The following is a 13,183-nucleotide window of genomic DNA, read 5'->3' on the forward strand; positions in this document are numbered from 1 at the left end:
TGTGACAGGACGTAAGCCTGGGTTTGCATCTGGTGGTCGCACACAACTGCGCATTCAGGGGGTGGAAGCCCTTTCAATTGATGAAGGGCGGTGTGGTAATACACCACTGTACTTCCCTACCATTGTACATAGTATATAATAGTTGTGTGTAACGTGGCCCTGTAATCCTGTGTATGGTACTGTGTATTGTACTGCAGCTCTGTAGAGGTTCGGTCACCTGTATGTAACCTGACCTGGCCACGGAGACCTCCGCCTTGGCCACTCCCCCGGGAGTTAGGTATAAGACCCAGCTGCTGAGACCTGACCCATTTTGTCTGGGGTCGTCTGTGTCGGGTAAGCTTCCTATGTAGTATATTAAAGCCTTGGTTAAAGTCTCACATGTCTTTGTGGTTCTTGACGCTTAGTGCATCAGGCGGCCCCTGATGAGCCGGTGTTTGGAGGGAAACATCATTGATTACCCCCTGTACCTGAGTCGCGACAGCAATGGTGGCATATTCTGCTGCCCCGCGCATCCTGGTGTGCCCGGTCCAGACTGACGGTGATATAGTCCACTGTCCGGGCATCCATCACAGCACGGATTCACCAGTGGGCGGACGTTTGCGAGATCCCAGACTTGGCACAAACGTTCAGAGTAACTGTCACCCTGACGTCCGCTGGGAACAGTTATCATCCACCAACCGTCCCGCGGTGCCATGTGTGCCACTACCCGACACAGGTGGGGCACACGCGCTGGCAAATGTGATCCAGCGGCTCCTCGAAGGACGAGTGCCAACAGGTGACACATGCCCTCATTGCGGCGCCTCCTTCACCCCTCCTCCTCGGCCTGTTGGATGCCGGCACTCGAGCCTCACCAGCAGGCCTCTGCTCTTCAAGCAGGGGCCTCCTGTGCATGGTGACCCTGAGTTGCACTTCACCACAATCCCACCCCCCACCCCTCAGCTGGCCCCCCGACATGTTACCGTCTGCTCTGCACCCGTCCCCTTCAACGAGTGCCACCGAGCATGTGTCAGCGATAGGCTCTGTGACCCCTGTCCTGCTTCCTCGATGTGGTCTATTGTGGGTGCCCATCTCAGAGTTTAAGACCGGTGCCATCAGCACAAAGGGACACATCACTTCACACTAAACATATTTCTTCCAATTAATATTGCTGAGAAAAGATTCTACCCAATCCTTGCTATTGTTGGTGTTCCTGGTAAGTGACTATCACCATTGAAGTTGTGTAAATCTGAGTGTGAGCGACTCTCTGATTTTAAACTCTGACTGAAAATGTTTAATGCTGATCTTGGGGCGGGATTCTCCGCAATCGGCGCGATGTCCGCCGACCGGCGCCAAAAACGGCGCAAATCAGTCCGGCATCGCGCCGCCCCAAAGGTACGGAATTCTCCGCATCTTGAGTGGCCGAGCCCTCACCTTGAGGGGCTAGGCCCGCGCCGGACTGATTTCCGCCCCGCCAGCTGGCGGGAAAGGCCTTTGGTGCCCCGCCAGCTGGCGCAGAAATGACTTTGCCGTGCGGCGCATGCGCGGGAGCGTCAGCGGCCGCTCACGGCATCCCCGCGCATGCGCAGTGGAGGGGGTCTCTTCCGCCTCCGCCATAGTGGAGACCATGGCGAAGGCGGAAGGAAAGGAGTGCCCCCACGGCACAGGCCCGCCCGCCGATCGGTGGGCCCCGATCGCGGGCCAGGCCACCGTGGGGCACCCCCTGGGGCCAGATCGCCCCAGGACCCCGGAGCCCGCCCGCGCCGCCTTGTCCTGCCGGTAAGAGAGGTGGTTTGATTCTCGCCCGCGGGACAGGCATTCCAGCAGCGGGACGTCGGCCCATCGCGGGCCGGAGAATCACGGGGGGGGGGGCCCGCCAACCGGCACGATTCTCCCCCCCCCCCCGCCGAATCTCCGGTGCATGAGAATTCGGCAACCAGCGGGGGCGAGATTCACGCCAGCCCCCGGCGATTCTCCGACTCGGCGGGGGGTCGGAGAATCCCGCCCCTGATCAATGATCTCATTCACTTAAGTCCAATGTCTATGGTTTGAATCCCATTCATCAACTGACATTAAACTTCTGTTTGTAACTCACGGGATCTCTGATCAATGAAGTTATGATGGTCCCTCATACCCATTCAGAATATGTGCCTTTAAATTGTAATTGCTTTGATTCCCAAGAGTAAATGATAGTCCTTTTTTTAAAAAATATAAATTTAGAGTACTCAATTCATTTTTTTTCCAATTAAGGGGCAATTTCGGGTGGCCAATTCAGATCGTTGGGTTGTGGGGGCGAAACCCACGCAGACACGGGGAGAATGTGCAAACTCCACACGGACAGTGACCCAGGGCCGGGATCGAACCTGGGACCTCGGCGCCGTGAGGCAGCAGTGCTAACCCACTGCGCCGCCGTGCTGCCCAGTGAATGATATTCCTAAAGCTATCTAAACATTTTCTTTGACTGAATATGATCGAACTCATGGAGTATGTTTGACAGAATCTACTGCCTTTCTCGGTGGACTGATTCCAAAATTTAATTGAACGTTGGGTATAGATTTTGAATTTCATACACGAGGTCATGGAGCATGCACCCAGTGCTGATAAATAAAAATCTGCAGTCGCGGAATGGTGCCATCAGAGTTTGTCTCTGCATTTTATTGAATTTGACATGGCAGCTGATTAAAAGTCAGCTGTCATGAGGAGCCAGCCTGGGACCAATTAGTGTCACGCAAGTAACAAAACCATGAGCTGACGTGAGATCTATCGGGAGTACGAGTTAGCTTCCAAATCCATTCAAAAATTTGGTTCGCTAACATTTGTGGCAACTCCATGGTAAAACCGACCCCGATGCTGTGATTACTTGGGGTCACCTCTATCCTATTTGCCAACCGCAAAGATAGCCAGCAGAGCTGTGCCGATCGCTTCCAATGCTTTTCAAGTTGGTAACTAGACGATTGGTGTTGGTGTTCCTGCCTCTTCCCTTTGTCAAGACTGCGGTCCGTGCATTTGGTATCCCTGCTCAGAAAATGGACGTTGATAATCTCCAGGAAAAGATGATGGTCTTTTTGTTTGGGACGGGGTTTTCCCGAATATCTGCAAAGGAGAGGCCAATGCCGGATGGAAAAGAGGCGTTGATGCAGCCGATGGCAGCTTTGCTATACCAGGCTGTGATGCAGCCGGATAGGATGCCCTCTGTGGCACATCTGTCGAAGTTTGTGAGCGTCGATGCAGACATGCCGAATTTCTTTTAGCTTCCGTAGTTTGGATCAGAAATTGGCGAGCTGGAAGAAGACAAAAGGTGGTGGTTGATGGGAAGTGTTCAGACTGGAGTCCAGTTACTAGTGGTGTACCACAAGGATCTGTTTTGGGGGCCACTGCTGTTTGTCATTTTTAGAAATGACCTGGAGGAGGGCGTAGAAGGATGGGTGAGTAAATTTGCAGATGACACTAAAGTCGGTGGAGTTGTGGACAGTGCGGAAGGATGTTACAAGTTACAGAGGGACATAGATAAGCTGCAGCACTGGGGTGAGAGGTGGCAAATGGAGTTCAATGCAGAAAAGTGTGAGGTGATTCATTTTGGAAGGAATAACAGGAAGACAGAGTACTAGACTAATGGTAAGTTTCTTGGCAGTGTGGATGAGCAGAGAGATCTCGGTGTCCATGTACATAGATCCCTGAAAGTTGCCACTCAGGTTGAGAGGGTTGTTAAGAAGGCGTACGGTGTGTTAGCTTTTATTGGTAGAGGGATTGAGTTTCGGAGCCATGAGGTCATGTTGCAGCTGTACAAAACTCTGGTGCGGCCGCATTTGGAGTATTGCGCGCAATTCTGGTCGCCGCATTATATGAAGGATGTGGAAGCATTGGAAAGGGTGCAGAGGAGATTTACCAGAATGTTGCCTGGTATGGGGGGAAGATCTTATGAGGAAAGGCTGAGGGACTTGAGGCTGTTTTCATTAGAGAGAAGAAGGTTAAGAGGTGACTTAATTGAGGCATACAAGATGATCAGAGGATTGGATAGGGTGGACAGTGAGAGCCTTCTTCCTCGGATGGTGATGTCTAGCACGAGGGGACATAGCTTTAAATTGAGGGGAGATAGATATAGGACAGATGTCAGAGGTAGGTTCGTTACTCAGAGAGTAGTAAGGGCGTGGAATGCCCTGCCTGCAACAGTAGTGGACTCGCCAACACTAAGGGCATTCAAATGGTCATTGGATAGACATATGGACGGGAAGGGAATAGTGTAGATGGGCTTTAGAGTGGTTTCACAGGTCGGCGCAACATCGAGGGCTGAAGGGCCTGTACTGCGCTGTAATGTTCTATGTTCTATGTTCTATGTCCGTAGGAAGTATAGACTGACACCTGTGATGCTGGAGACCGAGATGGATGATGCACTTGGCATTTTCCATAGAATCATAGAATTTACAGTGCGGAAGGAGGCCATTTGGCCCATCGAGTTGGCACCGGCCCTTGCAAAGACCACCCCACTTAAGCCCACACCTCCACACTGTACCCGTAACCCAGTAACCCCACCGAACCTTTTTGGACACTAAAGGCAATTTAGCGCGGCCAATCCGCCTAACCGGCACATCTTTGGACCGTGGGAGGAAACCGGAGCGCCCGGAGGGAACTCACGCACACGCGGGGGAGCACGTGCACAGACGGTAACCCAAGGCCGCAATGGAACCTGGGATCCTGGAGTTGTGAGGCAGCGGTGCTAACCACTGTGCCGCCGTCAAATTTCGCAGCCTTGTCTTTTGCCCATCATTGAGGACGGGGATATTTGTGGAGCCTCCTCCTTTAGTGAGCTGTCCACCACCATTCACGGCCGGATGCGGTCGGCCTGCAGAGCTTAGATCCAATGCGTTTGCTGTCCATCACTTGCCGCGTGTGCTGTTTGGCTCACAAGTAGTCCATGTGTTGTATCTTCACCAGGTTGATATCTCATTGTTTGGTATGAATGGTGTTGCTCCTGGCCAACTCTCCTCCACTCTTCAGGGTTGATCCCGGGCTTGGTGGTAATGGTAGAGTGGGGGATAGGCCGGGCCATGAGGCTGCAGACTGTGGATTGTGGTTGAACACAATTCTGCTGCTGCTGATGGCCCACAGCGCCTCATAGAGGCCCAGTCTTGAGTTGCGAGATCTGTTCGAAGTCTATCCCATTTACACGGTGGTAGTCACACAACACGATGGAGAGTATCCTCAATGTGGAGATGGGACTTTGTCTCCACAAGGACTGTGCGGTGGCCACTTCCACCGATACCGTCATGGACAGATGCATCTGCAGCAGGCATATTAATGAGGCTGAGGGCTATTTTTCCCTCTTGTTGGTTCCCTCACTACCTGCTGCAGTCCCAGTCGAGCAGCTATGTCCTTTAGGACCCGGCCGCTGTGGTGGTACTACCGAGACACTCTTGGTGTTGGACATTGAAGTCCTCCACCCAGAGAATATTCTGCGTCCTTACCACCCGCAGTGCTTCCTCCAAGTGGGGTTCAACATGGAGGAGTGACAGAGTCATCAGCTGATGTGACGTCGCAATCTGATCTCGCCCTCAATGGGCGGGATCTAGATTGGCATCTTTAAGTCAGCACTTAAGCTCACTTAAATAATGAAAAATCAAATGAAAATCGCTCATTGTCACGAGTAGGCTAGAAATGAAGTTACTGTGAAAAGCCCCTAGTCGCCACATTCCGGCGCCTGTTCGGGGAGGCCGGTACGGGAATTGAACCGTGCTGCTGGCCTGCCTTGGTCTGCTTTCAAAGCCAGCTATTTAGCCCTATGCTAAACCAGCCCCTTAATAATGTGGCGGCATTTTATAATCTCTTCCTGTAAGGACCCAAGATAAAACGAATCTTCTTTAATAGCGGGGTCGATCTCGGCACGACAGGTGCTGAGAGATACCTCGCTAAATACACCCAAAATGGGACTTTTTTTTTCTCGGTAAATCGCACCCAACATTAGTGAAGTATAAAATGTCAATATGTCTCAACTATCGTATGTATTTCTCCAGAATAGCAATAATGGAGTCACGTGAAAGACTTACCGACAATTAGAGTGGAATATGTGGGGCGCAATTCTCCCAGCGGGAGTCTAGGTGCCGACGCGGGAGTGAAAACCGGAGTGTTTCACTCCGGCGTCGCCCGCTTCCAGCCCCCTATTCCCCCGCCCCCGGGGGGCTAGGAGCGGCGTTGCGTCATTTATGCGCGCTGCGTAAATGACATCACCGCGCATGCGCAGTTGCGCCCTCCACGAAGCCACCCCGCAAGAAGTTGTCGGATGGGTCTCGCGAGGCGGCGGAGGAAAGGATGTCCTCCTTCAGAGAGGCCAGCCCGCCGATCGCTGGGCACCGATCGCGGGCCAGACCCCATTTGAGGCCCCCCCCTCCCTGTGCAGGAACCCCCCTCCCTCCCACAGGCCGCCCCCCCCCCCAGCGTTCCTGCGCTGTTCCCGCCGGCAGCGACCAGGCGTGGACGGCGCCGGGGGGGGGGGGGGGGGACCCGCCGTTTTGGGCAGGCCGCTCGGCCCATCCGGGCCAGAGAATCGCCGCTCGCCCGTTGCAAACGGCGATTCTCCCAAGCGGCCAGCCGTGATTCTCGCCGCGCCGCTTTGGAGGGGGTGGGAGAATCCCGCGCGGGCGTCGGGGCGGCGTGGCGGGACCCGCGCGGCACCCCGGCGATTCTCCCACCCGGTGTGTGTGTGGGGGGGGGGGGGGGGGGGAATTCCGCCCATGTTCTGTAGGTTGGAGCACATGAGGTTGAGGGGCTGGTTTAGCACACTGGGCCAAATAGCTGGCTTTTAAAGCAGGCCAGCAGCACGGTTCGATTCCCGTACCAGCCTCCCCGAACAGGCGCCGGAATGTGGCGACTAGGGGCTTTTCACATGCGAAGCCTACTTGTGACAATAAGCGATTTTCATTTCATTTCATTTTCGAAAGGAGGTCTGATTTGGGTAAAGCTAAAATGAGGAGGAAATCTGCATAAATGTTCCATTAAACAATCACCGAGATCTGGAATAAGATAAATAGAAACACAATTTTTATTTTGTGCAGTAAAATATCCTTATCCCGCAACAAAGAGAAAGGGGCTGAGCATTTAGTCTTTGCTTTTCCGCAGCCTTGTTAAGGAATACAAATTTAGAGCTCAAAAGGGGATGCATTATAGTTAAAATTAAAGACATTAGCATTTACCATTAGCTCCCCTTAAATGACCATCCTTTTCGCTTTCTTCTTAAAGGGCTTGCCCATATACGGCAAATTTAATCCCATAATGGCCCTGTGATCACTGAAGTGACGCGCTTTCATTAGACGTAAATCAATTGTGAAACAAAACTCGAATGGAAAGAAATGCACTCTGAAGTCAACCTGCTTGAACCATCCATTAACATATGACAGGCTTTTATTTGCATATTAGAATAGGCTTGGGCTCCCTGGGGACAGGTTAACCCTAGCGATAGCCGCACTTGCTGATAAGATTTAATTCTTTAATCCAATAAATAAATTGGCATGACTGTGTACAATGTTGATTGGAGAAACCTGACACAAACAGGCCAAAATACCTTACTTACGAACCAGGTTTAATTTCGACCACATTCCAAGGGGCAGGCTTGGTTGCTGCTTAGGTACAGTTTACTGTTGTCGAGTCAGGCATTTATCCACCGCAATCTCTAATTTGTTGATCGACGTAGTCAGAAGGGGTGTTTGATGTTTCCAGAAAGCCAGCGGTTTCATTCTCTGTACCCTCCGTAAACCCACAATGATCAATTAGCCCAATTCCTTAAGGGTGGACATTGTGCCATCAGCTAAAACATTTACATAAAAGCTAAAGCAGGGGAAATCAGCACGTCTTCCTGCTTATATTATTATTTGTTGATGCTGGAGTATGTGGGGACATTGGGCGTTAAGAAGAGTAGGAATGTCTGTTCCGCCGAGTCAAACACACTCAGTTCATGTACGTACTGTGTACGTCCCCTGTTCCTGCGTCTGTTCCCTTGGCCGCAGACAAATACTTTTGCCTGTACTTTGGTACATATGACAATAGATCAAATCAGGATTGCCTTGGACTTGCTCATTATTCAGGGGTTGTGAGGGGAAAGGCAGGAGAATGGGAATGAAGAACATGTCAGCCATGATCGAACGTCAGAGCAAACTCGATGGGCTGAATGGCCGCATTTTGCTCCTATATCTTATGGTCTTCGAATCATCGAATCCCTATAGTGCAGAAGGAGGTCATTCAGCCCATAGAGTCTGCACCGACCCTCCGAAAGTGCCCCCCACACATACGCACTCTCCCGCCCTATCCACGCAATTCCACCGAGGGGCAATTTAACATCGCCAATCCACCTAACCTGCATATCTTTGGACTGTGGGAAGAAATCGGAGCACCCGGAGGAAAGCGGACACGGGAAGAATGTACAAAGACGGTCGCAATCGAACCCAGGTCCCTGGGCGCTGTGGGGCATCAGTACGAACTACTGTGCCACCCCCTTGCGCATCAGCAAACCTCCAGACCAGTCATGTTCAAACCCAGGGTCGTGGCCCGCAGCTGGGTCACGTGCGGGCGTTGGGAGGGTCGGGGCCATGCGCCGCGGCATTCCCGATCGCGGGGAGAGGTGCCCAACGGCACAATCGGCTTTTAGAAATGCCAGCCGCAACCGGCCTTCAGAATTCTGGCCGTTCCGCGCATGCTTGCCCCCTCAGCAGTGCGCAGGCCCGGAGCCTGGTGGAGGAGAACGCCCTCTCCTGACAACAGCGTGCAGGCCCAGGAGCAGATTTTCTTTCAATCGCTGGAGTCTTCCTTCCTGGAGCGGCGGCAGAGAGCAGGGGCGAAATCCTCCAGAAACGGCGCGATGTCCGCCGACTGGCGCCCAAAACGGCACCAATCAGACGGGCATCGCGCCGCCCCAAAGGTGCGGAATGCTCCGCATCTTTGGGGGCCGAGCCCCAACATTGAGGGGCTAGGTCGGCGCCGGAGGAATTTCCGCCCCGCCAGCTGGCGGAAAAGGCCTTTGGTGCCCCGCCAGCTGGCGCGGAAATGACATCTCCGGGCGGCGCATGCGCGGGAGCGTCAGCGGCCGCTGACAGTTTCCCGGCGCATGCGCAGTGGAGGGAGTCTCTTCCGCCTCCGCCATGGTGGAGACCGTGGCGGAGGCGGAAGGGAAAGAGTGCCCCCACAGCACAGGCCCGCCCGCGGATCGGTGGGCCCCGATCGCGGGCCAGGCCACCGTGGGGGACACCCCCCGGGGTCAGATCGCCCCGCGCCCCCCCCAGGACCCCGGAGCCCGCCCGCGCCGCCTTGTCCCGCCGGTAAGGTAGGTGATTCAATTTACGCCGGCGGGACAGGCAATTTATCGGCGGGACTTCGGCCCATCCGGGCCGGAGAATCGAGCGGCGGGGGCCGCCAACCGGCGCGGCGCGATTCCCGCCCCCGCCGAATCTCCGGTGCCGGAGACTTCGGCAACCGGCGGGGGCGGGATTCACACCAGCCCCCGGCGATTCTCCGACCCGGCGGGGGGGTCGGAGAATGTCGCCCCAGGTTACATTGGAGTCAGCTGTCCTGTGTGCAAGAGGGATTCCTCCATTTTGTAGCTGCCAGCAGTGCTGGTGTGAATTCCAGAGCCTCTGATGAACAACCCATGAAGAAGAAGCTGAAAACAGGAACAAAGCAGGATAAAGATGATTACTTGCGGTATGGTTTTGTTAATTGTGCCAATGCAAATCAGGATGCAAAGCTCATGTGTGTTGTAAGCAGGGAAGTACTGGCAAATGAAAGTTTAAAACCCTCAAAACTGCAGAGACATTTAAAGACTAAACATGGCTGGTTCAAGAACAAACCTCTATATTTTGTTCAACGGACGCAGTGAGATCTTAAATCATCAGTTGAAGTCACTATCAGAAATGTAACATTGAAGAACAAAGCGAGTGAGATTGTGAGGATCAGGTAGGCTCACCTGTCACATTAAAGGTAAGCGAAACTTGTGGGTCATAAAGTTCGGATAGCGTGAGTCGTGAAGGTCAGCCGGCGTGGATCGCGAAAGTCGCCAGGCGTGGGTATCAAACATCGGCCCGCATGGGTCCTGAAGGATGGCCGGTTGGTAGAAATGGGTCCCGGGCAAAAAAGTTCGAAAAACTCTGCTCTGGGCGACAATTCTAATTCTCCACCCTTGCTCAAAGGTAAATTGTTAGGCAACGGGTTAAAGTCACGAGAAACAAGATCCCACCCCCAATCCACCAGTTTTCCAGCGGCCATATTAACAGAGGGATTAATTCCCTGGACGGGAATCCCATTAAAATGAGACAGGGGCCTTAAGATCTAAAAGTTGCCACCTGATGATGTTAATGGCACTGCAATATACATTTAAAGAAAAACTTGTATTTATATTTTGCTTTGCATGACCACCAGATGTCTCAAAGTGCTTTACAACCAATGAGCTACTTTTTGAAGTGCAGTCACTGTTATAATGTAAGAAATCTTGTAGCTAATTTGTGCTCAATAAACTCCCACAACAGCAATGCAATAATCATCTGTTTTTTGTGCTGTTGACGGAAGAATAAATATAGACTTAGACACCAGGGATAGCTGAAATAGTGTCATGGGATGTTTTACTTGAGTAGGCAGATGGGGCATTGGTTCAACATCTTGGGCGGGATTCTCTGACCCCCCGCCAGGTCGGAGTCCCGCTGCTGGAATGCCTGTCCCGCCGGCGTGGATTGAACCACCTTTTGAACGGCTGGGCAAGGCGGCGCGGGCGGGCTCCGGGGTCCTGGGGGGGGTGCGGGCCGATCTGGCCCCGGGGGGTGCCCCCACGGTGGCCAGGTCCGCGATCGGGGCCCACCGATCGGCGGGCGGGCCTGTGCCGTGGGGGCACTCTTTTCCTTCCGCCTTCGCCGCGGTCTCCACTATGGCGGAGGCGGAAGAGACCCCCTCCCCTGCGCATGCGCGGGGATGCCGTGAGCGGTCGCTGACGCTCCTGCGCATGCGCCGCACGGCAAAGTCATTTCCCGCCGGCTGACGGGGCAGAAATCAGTCCGGCGCGGGCCTAGCCCCTCAAGGTGAGGGCTCGGCCCCTCAAGATGCGGAGAATTCCGCACCTTTGGGGCAGCGCGATGCCGGACTGATTCGCGCCGTTTTTGGCGCCGGTCGGCGGACATCGCGCCGATTGCGGAGAATCCCGCCCCTTGGGCGGCATTCTCCACTCCCACACCGGTTGAGAGAATCGCCTGGGCCGCCAAAATTTCCCGCAACGCCGGTCTGACGCCCTCCCGACGCGTTTCTCCCAAGCGGCGGGAACGGCCCCGTCGAGTTCCACTGGCCGCAGGCCGGGGAATCGCCCGAGACACCCAAAATGGCGATTCTCCGACACCCCTGCTATCCTCAGGCCCGGATGGGCCGAGCGGCCTGCCCAAAACGGCGGGTTCCCCCCGGCGCCGTCCACACCTGGTCGCTGCCGGCGGGAACAGCGCGGGATCGCTGGGGGGGGGGGGGGGGGCGGCCTGTGGGGGGGGGGGGGGTCCTGCACCGGGGGGGGGTGGGGGGCCTGAAATGGGGTGTGGCCCGCGATCGGTGCCCACCGATCGTCGGGCCGTCCTCTCTGAAGGAGGACCTCCTTCCTTCTGCAGCCCCGCAAGATCCGTCAGACATCTTCTTGCGGGGCGGCCTCGGAGAGGACGGCAACCACTCATGCGCGGGTGACGTCAGCTATGCGGCGCCGCCTTTACCCGGCGTCAAGTCCTGGCGCGCATAAATGACGCGGCGCCGCTCCTAGCCCATTATCGGGCCCTGAATCGGTCGGGATAGGGGCCGTTTCGCGCCATCGTGAACCTCGACGGTGTTCATGACGGCGTGGGCACTTCGGCGCGGGAGTGGAGAATCCCGCCCCTTGTCCAAAGACAGCACAGCATTCCCTCAGTGCCGCACTGTTGTATCAGTCTAGATTTTTGTGTTGCAAGTGCTGGAGTGGGATTTGAACCCTGAACCTTCCGATTTAGAGTTGACAGTGCAACTAACTGAGTCACATCTGAAAAAATACATTCCAATACACATTTAACCTCCACACAACTAGATTCCCATATGGGGCGGAATTCTCCGACCCCCTGCCGGGTCGGAGAATAGCCGGGGGGGGGGTGAATCCTGCACCACCGGCTCCGAATTCTCCGGCGCCGGGGTTTTGGCAGGGCTGGGAATCGCGCTGCGCCGGTCGGCAGCCGCCAGCAGCGCCCCCCCCCCCCGGCGATTCTCCGGCCCGCGATGGGTCGAGCGGCCGCCCGTTTTCGGCTGGTCCCGCCGGCGTAAATTAGAGTAGGTACTTACCAGCGTGCCTCTGTGGGCCGCCTCCGGGGTCCTCGGGGGGGGGCGCGGGGGGGGGATCTGGCCCCGGGAGGCGCCCCCGCGGTAGCCCGGCCCGCGATCGGGGCACTCTGTTCTTCCGCGTCGGCCGCTGTGGTCCTCCGCCGTGGCCGGCACGGAGATGAACCCCCCCCCCCCCTGCGCATGTGCTGGGATGATGCCAGCACAGGCTGGCACTCCCGCGCATGCGCCAACTCGCGATGGCCGGCGGTGGCCCTTCGTCGCCAGTTGGCGTGGCTCCACGCCCCTTCCCCGCAGGCCGGCGGGGGATTGTGCACCTTCGGGGCGGCCCGACGCTGGAGTGGTTCACGCCACCCCTCGGCGCTGGAGTTGCCCGCCCCGCAGATTCCCGCAGAATACCACCCATGGTCTGTTGCTCGGGTGCAGGTATTTAGTATTAAGCTTGGGTGTATTTGGAAACGTCAGTTTAGTGACCACAGATGAGTCCAAGGCGAGTGGATAAGAGGAACTAGATTGAATTGGATTGGATTTGTTTATTGTCACGTGTACCGAGGTCCAGTGAAAAGTATTTTTCTGCGAGCAGCTCAACAGATCATTAAGTGCATGAGAAGAAAAGGGAATAAAAGAAAATACATAATAGGGCAACACAACATATACAATGTAACTACATAAGCACTGGCATAGGATGAAGCACACAGGGGTGTAGTGTTAATGAGGTCAGTCCACAAGAGGGTCATTTAGGAGTCTGGTAACAGTGGGGAAGAAGCTGTTTTTGAGTCTGTTCGTGCGTGTTCTCAGACTTCTGTATCTCCTGCCCGATGGAAGAAGTTGGAAGAGTGAGTAAGCCGGGTGGGAGGGATCTTTGATTATGCTGCCCGCTTTCCCCAGGCAGCGGGAGGTGTAGATG

The 13,183-nt window shown here is 55.0% G+C and overlaps 1 long non-coding RNA gene across 1 annotated transcript in view; it reads right to left on the minus strand.

Annotated features, from left to right (window-relative positions):
- Positions 1–2,602: 2,602 nt before the first annotated feature.
- Positions 2,603–13,183, minus strand: part of LOC140396749 (uncharacterized) — a 116,380-nt gene continuing 105,799 nt past the window's right edge. Inside the window, exon 2 of the long non-coding RNA XR_011936617.1 lies at positions 2,603–3,257. This is a non-coding gene — a long non-coding RNA (uncharacterized lncRNA). The remainder of the gene's footprint in view (positions 3,258–13,183) is intronic.

Source organism: Scyliorhinus torazame, chromosome 20 (assembly GCF_047496885.1).
Source record: "Scyliorhinus torazame isolate Kashiwa2021f chromosome 20, sScyTor2.1, whole genome shotgun sequence".
NCBI classification, from domain to species: Eukaryota; Metazoa; Chordata; class Chondrichthyes; order Carcharhiniformes; family Scyliorhinidae; genus Scyliorhinus; species Scyliorhinus torazame.